Here is a 14,041-nt window from a genome sequence, read left to right on the forward strand (position 1 = left end):
CGGTACATCATATAAGTTCATTATCATTTCCAGACTTATCTAATTTATTAGCTTAATTCTAGGTCTTTGAGGATACTTAGGTAATTTTGTATTCAAGTTTACCCCTGTCACTTCAGAGTTTCCAGATTAATTCAATCTTTTCCACAGTTCAGATACATACAATATTTTCATTCAGTTCAATTTGGTAGTTTTTACCTCATAAAGGTATTTTCATAATTTCATAGTCACGTATTCCCCGCATTTAACCTTTAAAGAAATAAATCAGAATTTTGGATTATGAGTTTAATTTATTATTACATAATTCATGGACTTAAAATTATTTCTGATCGATCTACCAATTTCTTTTGCGAGTAGTCTGAGTCATCTACAGTGTTCTTCTGTTATTCCATATTCAGTTTAATTCCAATGATAATTAAATACTCCTCATGGACCAATTGTTTCAATTTATGCATTTACCAACTATCAATGTGTTCCAGAAAGCATACAAAATGTAGTAGAGTATTACCTCGATTTTTGTGCTTCACCGATCAAACATTTAAACTCCATTTGTTCGCCCTTGAACTTGAATTCGAAGATAAAACACTGAAAAATGGCTAACTGGGTGCGAATTGGCAAAACATATATTGAATTCGAACTAAGGACGCCAAAAACATAAAATAAGGCTTTTCAGAAATTTTGACTTTTTCGATGAAAGTCAACGGGTTGACTCGGACAAGTTGACTTAGTCCGTGTTAACTCGGTCGGGTCAAATAGAATTAGCTCAGACTGGTTTGAATGGACTAGTTCAAGAAGCTTCTTGGCCTGACTGGAGAGCCCCATGCGCACTGCTGGCACGTGCGGCGGTGACGGGGTTCATTTACACTGGTCGATTACTCCCCTATCTTTTACACACTTTGTATTAAGCAATACTCAACCAATTTCACAACAACATAAGCAAAAAATACCAGAATCTTTAATCAAAACTTAGCCCCAATGACGGTCAGTGATGGTTCATCGACAAAGAGCAAAATCGACCGGGTTTCGCTCGTACGACACCGATGAATGCAATGGAGGTGGCTGTGAGGCGTGATAATCACCGGGTTGACAGAAATCGATGAAATTCACGGTGGTGGGGTTTGAAAATGTGAAAAATCCTTCGACTAAATGTGAGTCAATCGGTGGTCGTTTTTTGTGGGGGATATGGGGTTTTGATCGGCGTGAGGTGCCGATCACGATGGGGGTGACGGTGCCTCGGATGGAGGTCAGACGGTGGAGTAATTTCAGTTGATATGGTCGGCGAAGAGGTTGTTTAATTGGGGGAATTTTTCATGTATAACATCGAGGGTGTTTATTTTTCATTATCCATAAAATGGTAAAATCCAAGGTTAAGTCCCTGAACTTCCCATAAGTTCCAAAACCAATCTATAACTTTTAAAAATTATAATTTGGTCCTTATATTTTCCCTTGTTACGACTTTAATTCGATACTTTATATTAATAAATTTTAGCCCCTAAATTAGGATGTGACATAATCATTGATTAAAATGAATGAATTATAACTAAAGCATTATATTTATAAATAAAATAAAAGAGACGAAACCAAATAGAATCACATAGTGACCAAAATGAAACAATGTGAAAGTTAGTGACAAATTCCAAACATATAGCATAAAAGTAGTGACTAAATTATAACAAAATAAAAAATAATGGTAAAATAAAAAAAAAGAAAATAAAGCTCCTAATGACTAAAATATAAAAAAGGAAAACCTAGGGGGTCTAAAGATCGATTTGCCCATAAACTTTATGACTAAAATTTCAAATCATGTGGATAACCCAAAAACTTCCTAATATAATTTAATTTATTAATCTAAAAAACTTAAAACTAATCTAAACTAAAACAAAAAGAAAACAAAGCTCTCTTCTCTCTCACTCTTCCATGCGTGCAACGCCATCCCAAACCAGACCCAACACCTAATCGGCCAACCACCATGTTTTGGTGGCCCTTATCACCCTAAACACCATCTAAATCGAACGGTGATGGCCACAAGAATGTCTATTCGACCAAGGGAAACCCCATCTCCCCTCTTAACTCCAAAATAGGTAATGGTTCTCTCAAATACCAAGCCCTCTTCGTCGGGTGGACACCGACCTTTTTACTCCTAACCAAAAATCGATACCTAACCAAACCAAAACCCCCTTTTTACTCCTAACTCCTAAGACTAAATCAATACCAACATGCAAGGATCCACGACTCCAACGAAGCTCTAATCCGGCGAGGCTCCAATCGGCAAAGGCTAAAGGAAATAAACCCCTCTCTTCCCTTTGTTTTGCTACTACTTTAGTTCAAGAAAATAGAAGGAAAACAAAAGGTTACAAATAAAAGAACAAAAAAACCTTGGAAATGTGTTTTGTTGTATTTATTTCTTGAAAATGTCAGAAAGAGGATCCCCCTTACAATATGATTTTTGGGGGTTTATAACCTATTACATGAAAAAGTTCATTTCTCTTTTCTTTTGGTGACCTGTTGAGGATGGGTGAGGCATGGGCAATAGGGGGTGCCAACAGCAGCTAATTCCAGGGCATGGTGGAAAGATGCTAGTGTGGTGCAGGGATGGCTTGGGGTATGGGGTTGAGTTGGTGTGCAGGGCATGTGTAGTGCCAGGACAAAAAATGGTGATTGCAACTTTGATTTCCATAATTTGGCTTACCTTAACTATCAATGGAATAATGAAAAGTTGTATTTGACAACGTACAGTAAAATATGACAATTTAAAAAATATAATAAAACATATGGCAAAATTAAAAAATCTATACCGAGTGGGAGTGAGAGTTTTTCTCACTATGAAGCGAGATTGTTTCATCAAGCATTTGATGATTCTACTGCTCCTAAATATACTCGAGTTTATGCATCCTCATCGCCCAAGTTAATACATCCTCAGGTACTCATCTACTCTCTCATGTTTGAATTAACGTATGATTTTGAGCACATGACATCTATGATGTCAAATATAACTATTTGTTAGTATATGTTTCCAACAAAGATGGGAGAGTCGAGTGGTGGGTATATATTTACAACAACTAATCATATGCCCTTAGTGAATGATGAGGATGATTACCAGACTCCTGAGCAACTGTAACGACTACAACATAATTGACATCTGCCTTGACATTATTATTCCACAACACCTCGGTACCAACAAAATTATAAACAATCCATTTTTATTTGTAGCCCAATTTTAAATAAAATATTTTTATTCTTCAAATAAGGTGGTTTAATTTCATTTAATTTATCACACTTATTTAAATAAAATGTGAAACTTCATCACACTGATTCAAAAATAAATAGGACAAATCAAACATTCATTCAAAAAAAAACAAGGAAATTCATCCATCAAACTCATTTAAATTGAAATAAAAAGAATTTCAAATATTTTTTCAAATACAAATACATATATGAGTACTAATGAGATTTATATCTTGGTAGATTTGAACATTGTTTTAATGACATTGTAAAACCCCCAACCCATATCTAACCCGGATACGAGTCTGAGGTGTCACATTAACTTTTCAAACGTTTTTCTTTACAAATAACTAAAATTTAAATTCATAATTCAAGAATAAAAAAATAATTACTTCTCATTTATTTGAAATCAATTGGTTTACCAAACATATCAGAGCATAATCAACTTAATTCTATAGTACATACCAGCTATATTCAATATAACAAAATATATAATCATATCCATTTCTTTTCTGAACTGAACTTCGTAAAGGAGATGCTGACCTGTCTTGCTCCTCTTAGTTTCTCTTCTCGTTTTCCGGAACCTACGTGTGAAACATTCACACGCTAAGTCTATGACTTAATGAGGCGAATAAACATATAATGTAAACTCTAACTTGTAATCATGCATGAACATTTACTGCTATCATATCATACACAAGTATATATCCGTTCATACATCAAATTCACACATACATATATTTATCTTTATTCCTATCATTATCATATTATTATCATTAATTTCTTTTATCGTATAATCCTATACATATCATTTACACACATCATATCATATCATATCATATCACCAAACAAACACATAACATCACATAAAATTTACTCATGTAATATCTTTTAGATAGCCCATGTACACATGTGAGAACTAAAGATATGTGAGTACATTGAGGTTAGCACATATGTTGTCACCACAGCTTGTATAAGTCCCACTGTGTGGCATGTGAAATATGTCCTGAAGGAACACTATCCATATGTTCCGAAGAACATAGGTAACTGTCCATATGTCCCAAGGACATAGGTAACCCTCGACTCTTAGCATGCAAACTATAACTCTAGCTCTCATTACAAATCACATGGGCATTATTTTTTATATTTATCACATAGTCACTTACTCATATCATATAATACTTTCACATAGCTCTTTATACCATTCTCATATGATACAATAATCATGTAGTTCACTTCCATATAATTCAAATATCACATATACATGTAATCACATAGTTTATTTTTTGTGTAATTCATGTCACTTCTCATATGATTTCATATTCATATCATTCATTATGTCAATATCATATAACTTATGTAAACACACACACACACACACACACACACACACATATATATATATATCACTTATATCGGTTCCTATGTCTTGTCACACTAACATATATTCATATAAATCATATCACACATACAATTAACATATAACTCATACACTTATAACAAACACAACATGAATTCATGCATAATACTATAGGAAATAGACTTGTCACAAGTCTTATTTCCATTAAACATCATATACTATTTAATATGCACTCACCTATAACTCTTGGCCTTTCCCTCAATTGCTCTTACTTGCAAATGATTCCGGACTCGTGTAGGCTCAGTATCTACATAAATATAATTTCCAAGATATTATCATAAATCTAAACATTATAATTCGATTCTAATAACTTAAGCTACTTAAAGAACAAAATTCACATTTTCCCCTCAAGAGGTATCGGTACCCCTAAGTACAGTACTGATACTTCCCTTCAGAAGGGTATCGATACACTATTAGGGTATCGGTACCCAATTTTAATTCAATATTTATAGGTATCGATACATGCCTGATGGTATTGGTACCTATGGTATCGATACCTCCCCTTTGGGTATCGGTACCTGATGAAGATGATCATCAAAATTGGTCTTAGGGTATCGGCACCCCTTGCCCATAAATCATATTTTAAACTCGAAAATTCACTCAATTCAGCTCAAATACTTCATGTTTGAACCCCTTTCACCCACTTAACTCAAGTATACATATATAAACTAATTTCTATTTATGTTCTAAACCTCAAAATCTTATTCTCCATATATTAATCAAGAATTACACCAAATTTTCAACATGTTCTAATTCCAATTCTATTGCTTCTAACTTCTTAATTAGACCCTTGACAAGTCAAATTCAACTTCTAAATCTATTAACTCTTTCTATTTCAATAAGTCACTTAAAAACTCTTTTTACTTAATCTCTCATAACTTGTTCATCTTGGAGTTTTAAACCATTTAAAACTTCTCTTAAGTTTTCTTATCACTCTAGGAATCAAAAGAAATCTTAAAATTAAAGAAACAATTAAGTTGAACCCCACTCACCTTACCATTTAAGCCACGGGAAGAGAATAAGAATAATAAGACCAACCAAGACTCCAGAGCTTTTTTCCTTTCTCCCCATCTCCACGTGGTCCACTCCCTTAGAAAGAGAAAATAAAAATCTTTCCTTGCCAAATGACCATTTTACCCTTTACTTCATTTAATAATTATCAACAATCTCTCACAAAATATTTCCAAATGAGTCCCTAAACTTTACAATGTTTTAAAGTCATACCTCAAAGTTTCAAAAAATTTATTTTAGTCACTAACCCTGATTTTGGGATATTACAAATCTCCCCTCCTTTTAAGAAAATTCGTCCTTGAATTTTCATTGCAGTAATAGATGAAGATTCTGCTACACATATCGTATTCATATTCTCATGTTACCTTCTCAATTTAATCTTTCTTGTCACCGTCAGAAACTTCCATTTCCTTTCTTTAGTTATTCAACTATATTTCTCTTTGATACCTCCTCTATTGTCACTTATCATGTAGACAATAGCATCAATTATTATTACTCAAACTCATAAATCGATCAAGTTCCTTATCATTCTTCAATTGTCTTGCAATAATAACCAAGCTTTTTGTTCCATCATCACTTGACTACCTCTAAAACTTCCTTAATACATATAACTCATTCTTCATTTCTCTGATATCATCTTCTAATCCTTTAATTTCAATACACTTACTATCATATAACTCTGTTAGTCAGCACCAGTTCTTTTAATCTAAATCATAAACCTTCATCAAACCATTCATATATATTCTTTCCAGTAGGAATTAACCTATCAATAATTTACTTAATTTATCAAATCCACATTTATTCTAATACACCATGTAGTTTCCGTTGTTCAAACTCAACATTTTAACTTCCTTTGTCTTATAAACTGATCATCGATATACCCATTCTTAACTCTTCTTATTAATCCTTAGCTTGTATCCAGATTCATTTCATATTTGGTTATCTTAACCTGACAATATCTTAAATTCTGATAACTCCAATACATCCTTTTCTTTTCATCAAATAATCCTATTAGCCAAAGCTAACTCTTTCCATTTAGAATGTCAATCCTTATCATATCCACACTCTTGCTTATACACAATATTATTCATTTGTTTCAAATTCATGACTCTGATTTTATTTATCTTATAAACTTATCACCGAATACTTATTCTCAAACTCTTTTAAACTAATAACCACATCCTCAAATCTTCTATCATTCTTATGTTAACATTTGTTCACTATACTTAAACTCCTCCACATAGTAACTAAATTGCTTCATCTAACTTCTTCACTTCAAAACAGTGGAGACTCTTTAACGTTCTTATGGTGACACTAATTCTATTAGCAAGACAGCACACTCATTACACTATCAGATCAGAAATTTTCACTTTGAGTTGGCATGTACACATTTTTAAAAATCTTTTACCTTCGGTTTAAGCCTATAATCGGCTAAACCTTGGCTCTGATACCATTAAATGTAACACCCCCAAACTGTATCTAACCCGGATCTGAGTCTGAGGTGTCACATTGACTTTTCAAACATTTTTCTTTACAAATAACTAAAATTTAAATTCATAATTTAAAAAGAAAAATAATTACTTTTCATTTATTTGAAATTAATTGGTTTTACAAAACATATCAGAGCGTATTCAACTCAATTCTATAGTACATGCCAACTATATTCAATATAACAAAATATATAATCATATCCATTTCTTTTATGATCTGAACTTCGTAAAGGAGATGCTGACATGTCTTGCTCCTTTTAGCTTCTCTTTTCGTTTTCCGAAACCTACGTGTTAAACATTCACACGATAAGTCTATGATTTATTGAGGCGAATAAACATATAATGTAAACTTTAACTTGTAATCTTGCATGAACATTTACTGTTATCATATCATACACAAACATATATCCGTTTATACATCAAATCCACACATGCATATAATTACCTTTATTCCTATCATTATCATTAATTCGTTTTATCGTATAATCATATACTTAACATTTATATACATAATATCATATCATATCACCAAACAAACACATAACATCACATAAAATTTACTCATGTAATATCTTTTAGATAGCCCATGTACACATGTGAGAACTAAAGATATGTGAGTACATTGAGGTTGTGCACATATGCTGTCACCACAGCTCGTATAAGTCCCACTGAGTGGTATATGAAATATGTCCCGAAGAACTTGTGTATATGTCCAGAAGGACCACTATCCATATGTTCTGAAGAACATAGGTAATTGTCCATATGTCCCGAATGACATAGGTAACCCTCGACTCTTGGCATGCAAACTATACCTCTAGCTCTCATTACAAATCACATGGAATTATTTTTTATACTTATCACATAGTCACTTATTCATATCACATAATACTTTCACATACCTCTTTATCCCATTCTCATATGATCACATAATCATGTAGTTCATTTCCATATATTTCACATATCACATATACATGTAATCACATAGTTTATTTTTCGTGTAATTCATGTCACTTCTAATATGATTTCATATTATATCATTCATTATGTCAATATCATATAACTTATGTAAACACATATATATCACTTATATCGGTTCCTATGTCTTATCACACTGACATATATTCATAGAAATCATATCACGCATATAATTAACATATAACTCATACACTTATAACAAACACATGCTCATGTTCATGAATTCATGCATAATTCTATAGGAAATAGACTTGTCACAAGTCTTATTTCCATTAAACATCATATACTATTTAATATGCACTCACCTATAACTCTTTGCCTATCCCTCAATCGCTCTTACTTGCAAATGGTTCCGGACTCATGTAGGCTCAGTATCTACATAAATATAATTTCCAAGATATTATCAGAAACCTAAACATTATAATTCGATTATAATAACTTAAGCTACTTAAGGAACAAAATTCATATTATCCCTTCAAGAGGTATCAGTACCCCTAAGTACGGTACCGATACTTCCCTTCAGAAGGGTATCAATACACTACTATGGTATCGGTACCCAATTTTAATTTGATATTTACAGGTATTGATACATGCCTGATGGTATCGGTACCTATGGTATCGATACCTCTTCTTTGGGTATCGGTACCTGATGAAGATGTTCATCAAAATCGGTCTTAGGGTATCAGAACCCCTTGCCCAAAAATCACGTTTTAAACTCGAAAATTCACTTAACCCCTTTCACCCACTTAACTCAAGTATACATATATAAACCAATTTCTATTCATTCAATATGTCATTAACCTCAAAATCCTATTCTCCATATATAAATCAAGAATTACACCAAATTTTCAACATGTTCTAATTCCAACTCTATTGCTTTTAACTTCTTAATTAGACCCTTGACAAGTAAAATTCAACTTCTAAATCTATTAACTCCTTCTATTTCAATAATTCAGTTAAAAACTCATTCTACTTAATCTCTCATAACTTGTTCATCTTGATGTTTTAAACCATTTAAAACTTCTCTTAAGTTTTCTTATCACTCTAGGAATCAAAAGAAATCTTAAAATAAAAGAAACAATTAAGTTGAGTCCCACTCACCTTACCATTGAAGCCACGGGAAGAGAAGAAGAAGAAGAAGACCAACCAAGACTGCAGAGTTTTTTTCCTTTCTCCCCATCTCCACGTGGTCCACTCCCTTAAAAAGGGAAAATAAAAACCTTTCCTTGCCAAATGACCATTTTACCCTTTACTTCATTTAATAATTACCAACAATCCCTCACAAAATATTTCCAAATAAGTCCCTGAACTTTACAATCTTTTGAAATTATACCTCAAAGTTTCAAAAATTCTATTTTAGTTACTAACCCTAATTTTAAGATATTATAGACATAAACCCCAAAATAATTTATATCTATTCGATTGACATTTGTCTCTACTATGGAATTAAGTACTGGTATGAATATGAGTGGACTCAAGTCAACCCTTTAGACTTCTACGAAACATTGGATTTGTTTGTCATTCATCATGAGCCTTTTTTGGTTTTTATGATTTATTTGAGATCCGTCTGAACGCATAGTCATAGCGATTTAATATTTCTGTAGGTGAAAGCACTCATCAATATAAGTGTATGCAATTATACCAACATACATTCCTACAATGATTATATGAGCACACAGATATCTTAATGCTTGAAAGTGCCCACAGTTACATCATTTGTGTCGTAAATCAACTCTAAATGTTTAACCTTCTCCTCATTCGTTGTGACTTGTGCATGACATAACAAAAGTATGACCAATTCAGTCAAAGTTATGAACAAGCATTGAAGTTTCCAATCGCTCGTTTACTTCCACTGCTTCCACAACTATAGGAGCCCAAGTTTGGCCTCTATTTTTTAGACACTCAATCTCTCTCCCTTTATCGAACCAAACCTTAGCCAACCTAAAGTACATCTCTTTCATCACACTCATTATTGGGAAATGATATGTACCTTTTAGTACTGAATTAATGGTCTCATCAAGGTTTATTGTCATGTGTCCGTATCACCAACCACCATCGTATGCGGAGTCCTCTTCCGAGAATCAGATCTACCCCTCGATCTGAGCTCTGTCTAACGGTTGGAAGTCTCCCTAAACCTTGACTAGCTTTGGCCCTCTTGGCCAGAGTGTGTGTTGATTTAGCTATCTCAATAACCCTTCTGATTTGTGCCTCGGTCCCCCTAGCATGTATGGCTCTCCTACTTAAAACCCTCTCGACCACCTTATCCTAGCAATATAACTCAGTGAAAACTTCGGGGAGGGTCGGTTGCAAGGTGTGATAGGAACTTACGACAACGATACTCCTCTGTGGAGATCAACTTGGGTGTATACCTACTAAGTCAGAGAAACTCGCACTCGTACTCCATCATTGTCCAATCACCTTGGACCAAATGTAGAAACTGCTCCCTCATATCATCAATGTGAGCCTCACCAATATACTTTTGTCGGAACTCGAAAAGGAAAATCTCTCATGTCGGCCTCTCTGGCTCTAGTGCCAACTCGATGGTGTGTCCCACCAATCTATAGCATCACCTTTGAGTACGGCGGTGGCGCACTCAAGTATACCCTCAGGGGTGAGATGTAACTGTCTGAGGGTGTCAAGGGTCTCTCTAAGCCACTGGTCAGTTGCTATGGGGTCGTCATCCCCTATACTAAAGCATGCTCCATTCTTGCATTTCATCTTCAATAATTGAAACTTCATCCTCAATAATTGAAACTTAAATTAAGGTATAACAATCATACTAGACAAGAATAAACATATATGTTACTAAAGAAGCTTAAAGGGGAATCTAAAACGTTTATAGGGACTAAAATTTCCCAAAAATGGATTAGTTTTCCATGGTTTTCTAAACCCCCCACTAAACTCACTCTTGGTTTTCTATGATGAAAAGAAGGGATTTAAAGCTTGAATTAAAGCTTGAGATGAGTGTGATATGATTCTTACCTTTAGAAATCTCAACTAGAGATAATGGACTATCAAGTTACCATCTTTTTTAGTTACCAAATGAGGAAGATGAAGGGATGAAGAAGGACGAAGAAGAAACAAAGGGAAGTTGAGAAAAAGATGAAGAAATAGACGTGATATCATCCATTTTTAATGGTTTTTAACTTTTTTTTTTGAAAAAAATAGAATATTTACCCTTTTGGTCACTCTACTTTTGGTTAACTCTCTTAATCCTCCTTTTTACCAACTATTAGCTCAAACCCAAGCCCAACTCTACTCAAATTGGGTCAAGCCCTTCCATAGGCTAAGAAATTTATTCAAGGACCAACTCGGGTTAGCCCGAATCTACCAACCCGGGTTTCAGGGGGTTAAAGCTCCCACGTATAGATCCTGCTGGCATATGGGAGACACATGGTGGTCTATATGGCTCACTATGGAAGCACCGAGCACAATGCGTCTCCCAATTTTCTTATAGCAATCATCCAATTCAAGCAAACAATCTCATCTACGCATTATTTGAGGCATTTTTTTTCAATAACAATATTAAAATTTTTTTACCAACTTCGCTCCTAATATAAAATCTTACATCCATCTCTAACCTAATTAATTATTATGGTCGTTAATTTAAGAGTAAATTATTAATCTTTTAATATCTCATCCTTTTTATATCTTTGTTTGATGAACTACTTCTTTTCTAATGATCAATGTTTTATAAATTTATTTTACATATTTAGGATTTAATTTCTAAATTTGAAATTTAAGTTTTATTCTTTTCCTATAAAAAAAGATTTTGAATTATTCCGTACAAATTTTTATCTCCTTAATAGAAATTTTACTTTTGTTGTTATAAATATTTTTTGAGTGAATTTGTAGTTTCCTTTTTGTTGAATTGATGTTCACTTCTCTTATTAATATATTTTTTGCTTTTTGATCTTTGAGTTTTGGTCTTTGAGTTGATTCTTTTATCTTGATAAGTGTTCGCAATTACTTCAAAATAATGGCAGAACTACCTTTAGACTAGTGGGGGCCATACCCCTAAAATATTTTAATATATATATATATATATATATATATATATATATATATATATATTAGTTTTTTTTTAAAAATATGTATAATAAATTATTAAAGTTGAAAACTACTTAAATAATATTTAAAAGAGTCAAAATTTATTTTTTATTTTCAAATGAATGAAATCTTTTTTTTTGTCATTTTTAATTTGAAAATAAAAAATATTTTACATTTTTTCTATTTGGTTGTTCATCTTCTTTTGAGTTTAATACTTTAATCAAGTTATTAAATATTTTATTTCATTTGAAGGTAATTTTTTTAAAAAGGTACTTTTAAATTCAATTTGTATTTATCATTTTTATTTCAAATATCTATATTTATTATGTGAGTTAATGATTTTTTTTCAAATGTCTATATTTTAAAATGCCTCTACATATCTTGATTATATAATTATAAATATAATTTTCTAAATATATTAATTAAATTTGTATTTTATGTAAATTTATTATAAAATTAAATTAGTAGATTTTTCTGATTATAAGTTACATGTTGTGTGAAATCATAGGCAAATAATAAAGATTAGATTCTCTTTTAAGAAAAAATATAGATTATATAGAAATTAATATGACATTGGAAACTTCAATACTTGAGAATTAAAGTTGTAGTAAATCTTCTCCTTAAGTCCTTATGGCGTGGCTTTCTAAAAGCACTTGTATCTAATAAGCTCGTTTTGACCGCAAAATTAATGTCAAATGGGTAAAAATGAAAAACAATTGCAATAATGGTGATTTCAAACCAACCGCAAAAGCTATGACTTATAACTTTTTCATTTTTAACTTTGCGTTTGAGAGCAAATTATAATTTTACCCTTACTAATCATAGACTCCACTAAATTATGTATTTATATTTTATTTTAATAATTTAATATTAACCAGCTTAAGAAATAATTGATTACTTAATAATTTATTTTAATTACTTAAGTAAATAAAATTCAATGGTTTATATATTAAAATTTTAATAGTGGGTTATTATAAAATATATTTTTATTATAATATATTTTTTGTATATTTTATTATAATTTAAATTAAAATATTTCATATATAATAATAATTTTGTTTGAATTTGTCTAAAATGTATATTTTATTATAATTGTTTAAGTTAATTTATTTTATATATCATAGTAATAAATGTAAATATAATTTAAATTCAATATTTTTAGTTTACAACATAATGTCTATAACAAACATTTTATCTTTTCAAACTCACTTTTTAGTAACAATTCTAAATAGTTAAATTTTAAACTGCACTTTTTTAAACACTATTTTAAAAAGTTATTTTTTCTACAATATTTTTAAAAGTTATTTTTTCTATAATATTTTTAAAAGTTGTTTTTCAAAGGTCCTGCCAAACTGACCCTAAGTCTCCGATTGTTGAGGTTGAAGACAAATCTTCCATTTATAAAATGCGATATTAGATTGTGTAAGCCAATGTGAGAATATTAATTAATCAATAAGATAAAATTTGACGAGCGTACTTAAAAATATTATAGACATTTTCAATATTATTAGTTTACTCATTTTTTTAAATGACCCCCAAAACCTAATGTCAAGTTTCTCCACTATTTCAAACTATCACATGTTGAATTGTGATAAAATCAATTACTAACCTCTTCTAACATATTATTATTATTATTATTATTATTACTAAAGTTGAAATCTTTGTTAGTGTTTACGTTATTTATTATTAATTATTGAATGTGGTATTTATTGTAATTTTTTTTTTCATATTATTCGTTTGAATTTATTTATTTTTATACTTCTATTTTATGAAGTAAATGAAATTAATTTATTTAATTTATCTTTGTATTCTTACGATATAAGTCATTAAAGGTAACTTAAATAATATAACAAAATTATTTTTAGAATTTCAAAAA

The 14,041-nt window shown here is 31.3% G+C and overlaps 1 pseudogene; it reads right to left on the reverse strand.

Moving 5' to 3' along the window:
* LOC120144677 overlaps nt 1-10,833 on the reverse strand; it is a 28,193-nt pseudogene extending 17,360 nt beyond the window's left edge.
* Nucleotides 10,834-14,041: the final 3,208 nt, after the last annotated feature.

The sequence above is a fragment of the Hibiscus syriacus genome, unplaced genomic scaffold (assembly GCF_006381635.1).
Source record: "Hibiscus syriacus cultivar Baekdansim isolate YM2019G1 unplaced genomic scaffold, ASM638163v2 tig00110890_pilon, whole genome shotgun sequence".
In the NCBI taxonomy this organism is placed as follows: domain Eukaryota; kingdom Viridiplantae; phylum Streptophyta; class Magnoliopsida; order Malvales; family Malvaceae; genus Hibiscus; species Hibiscus syriacus.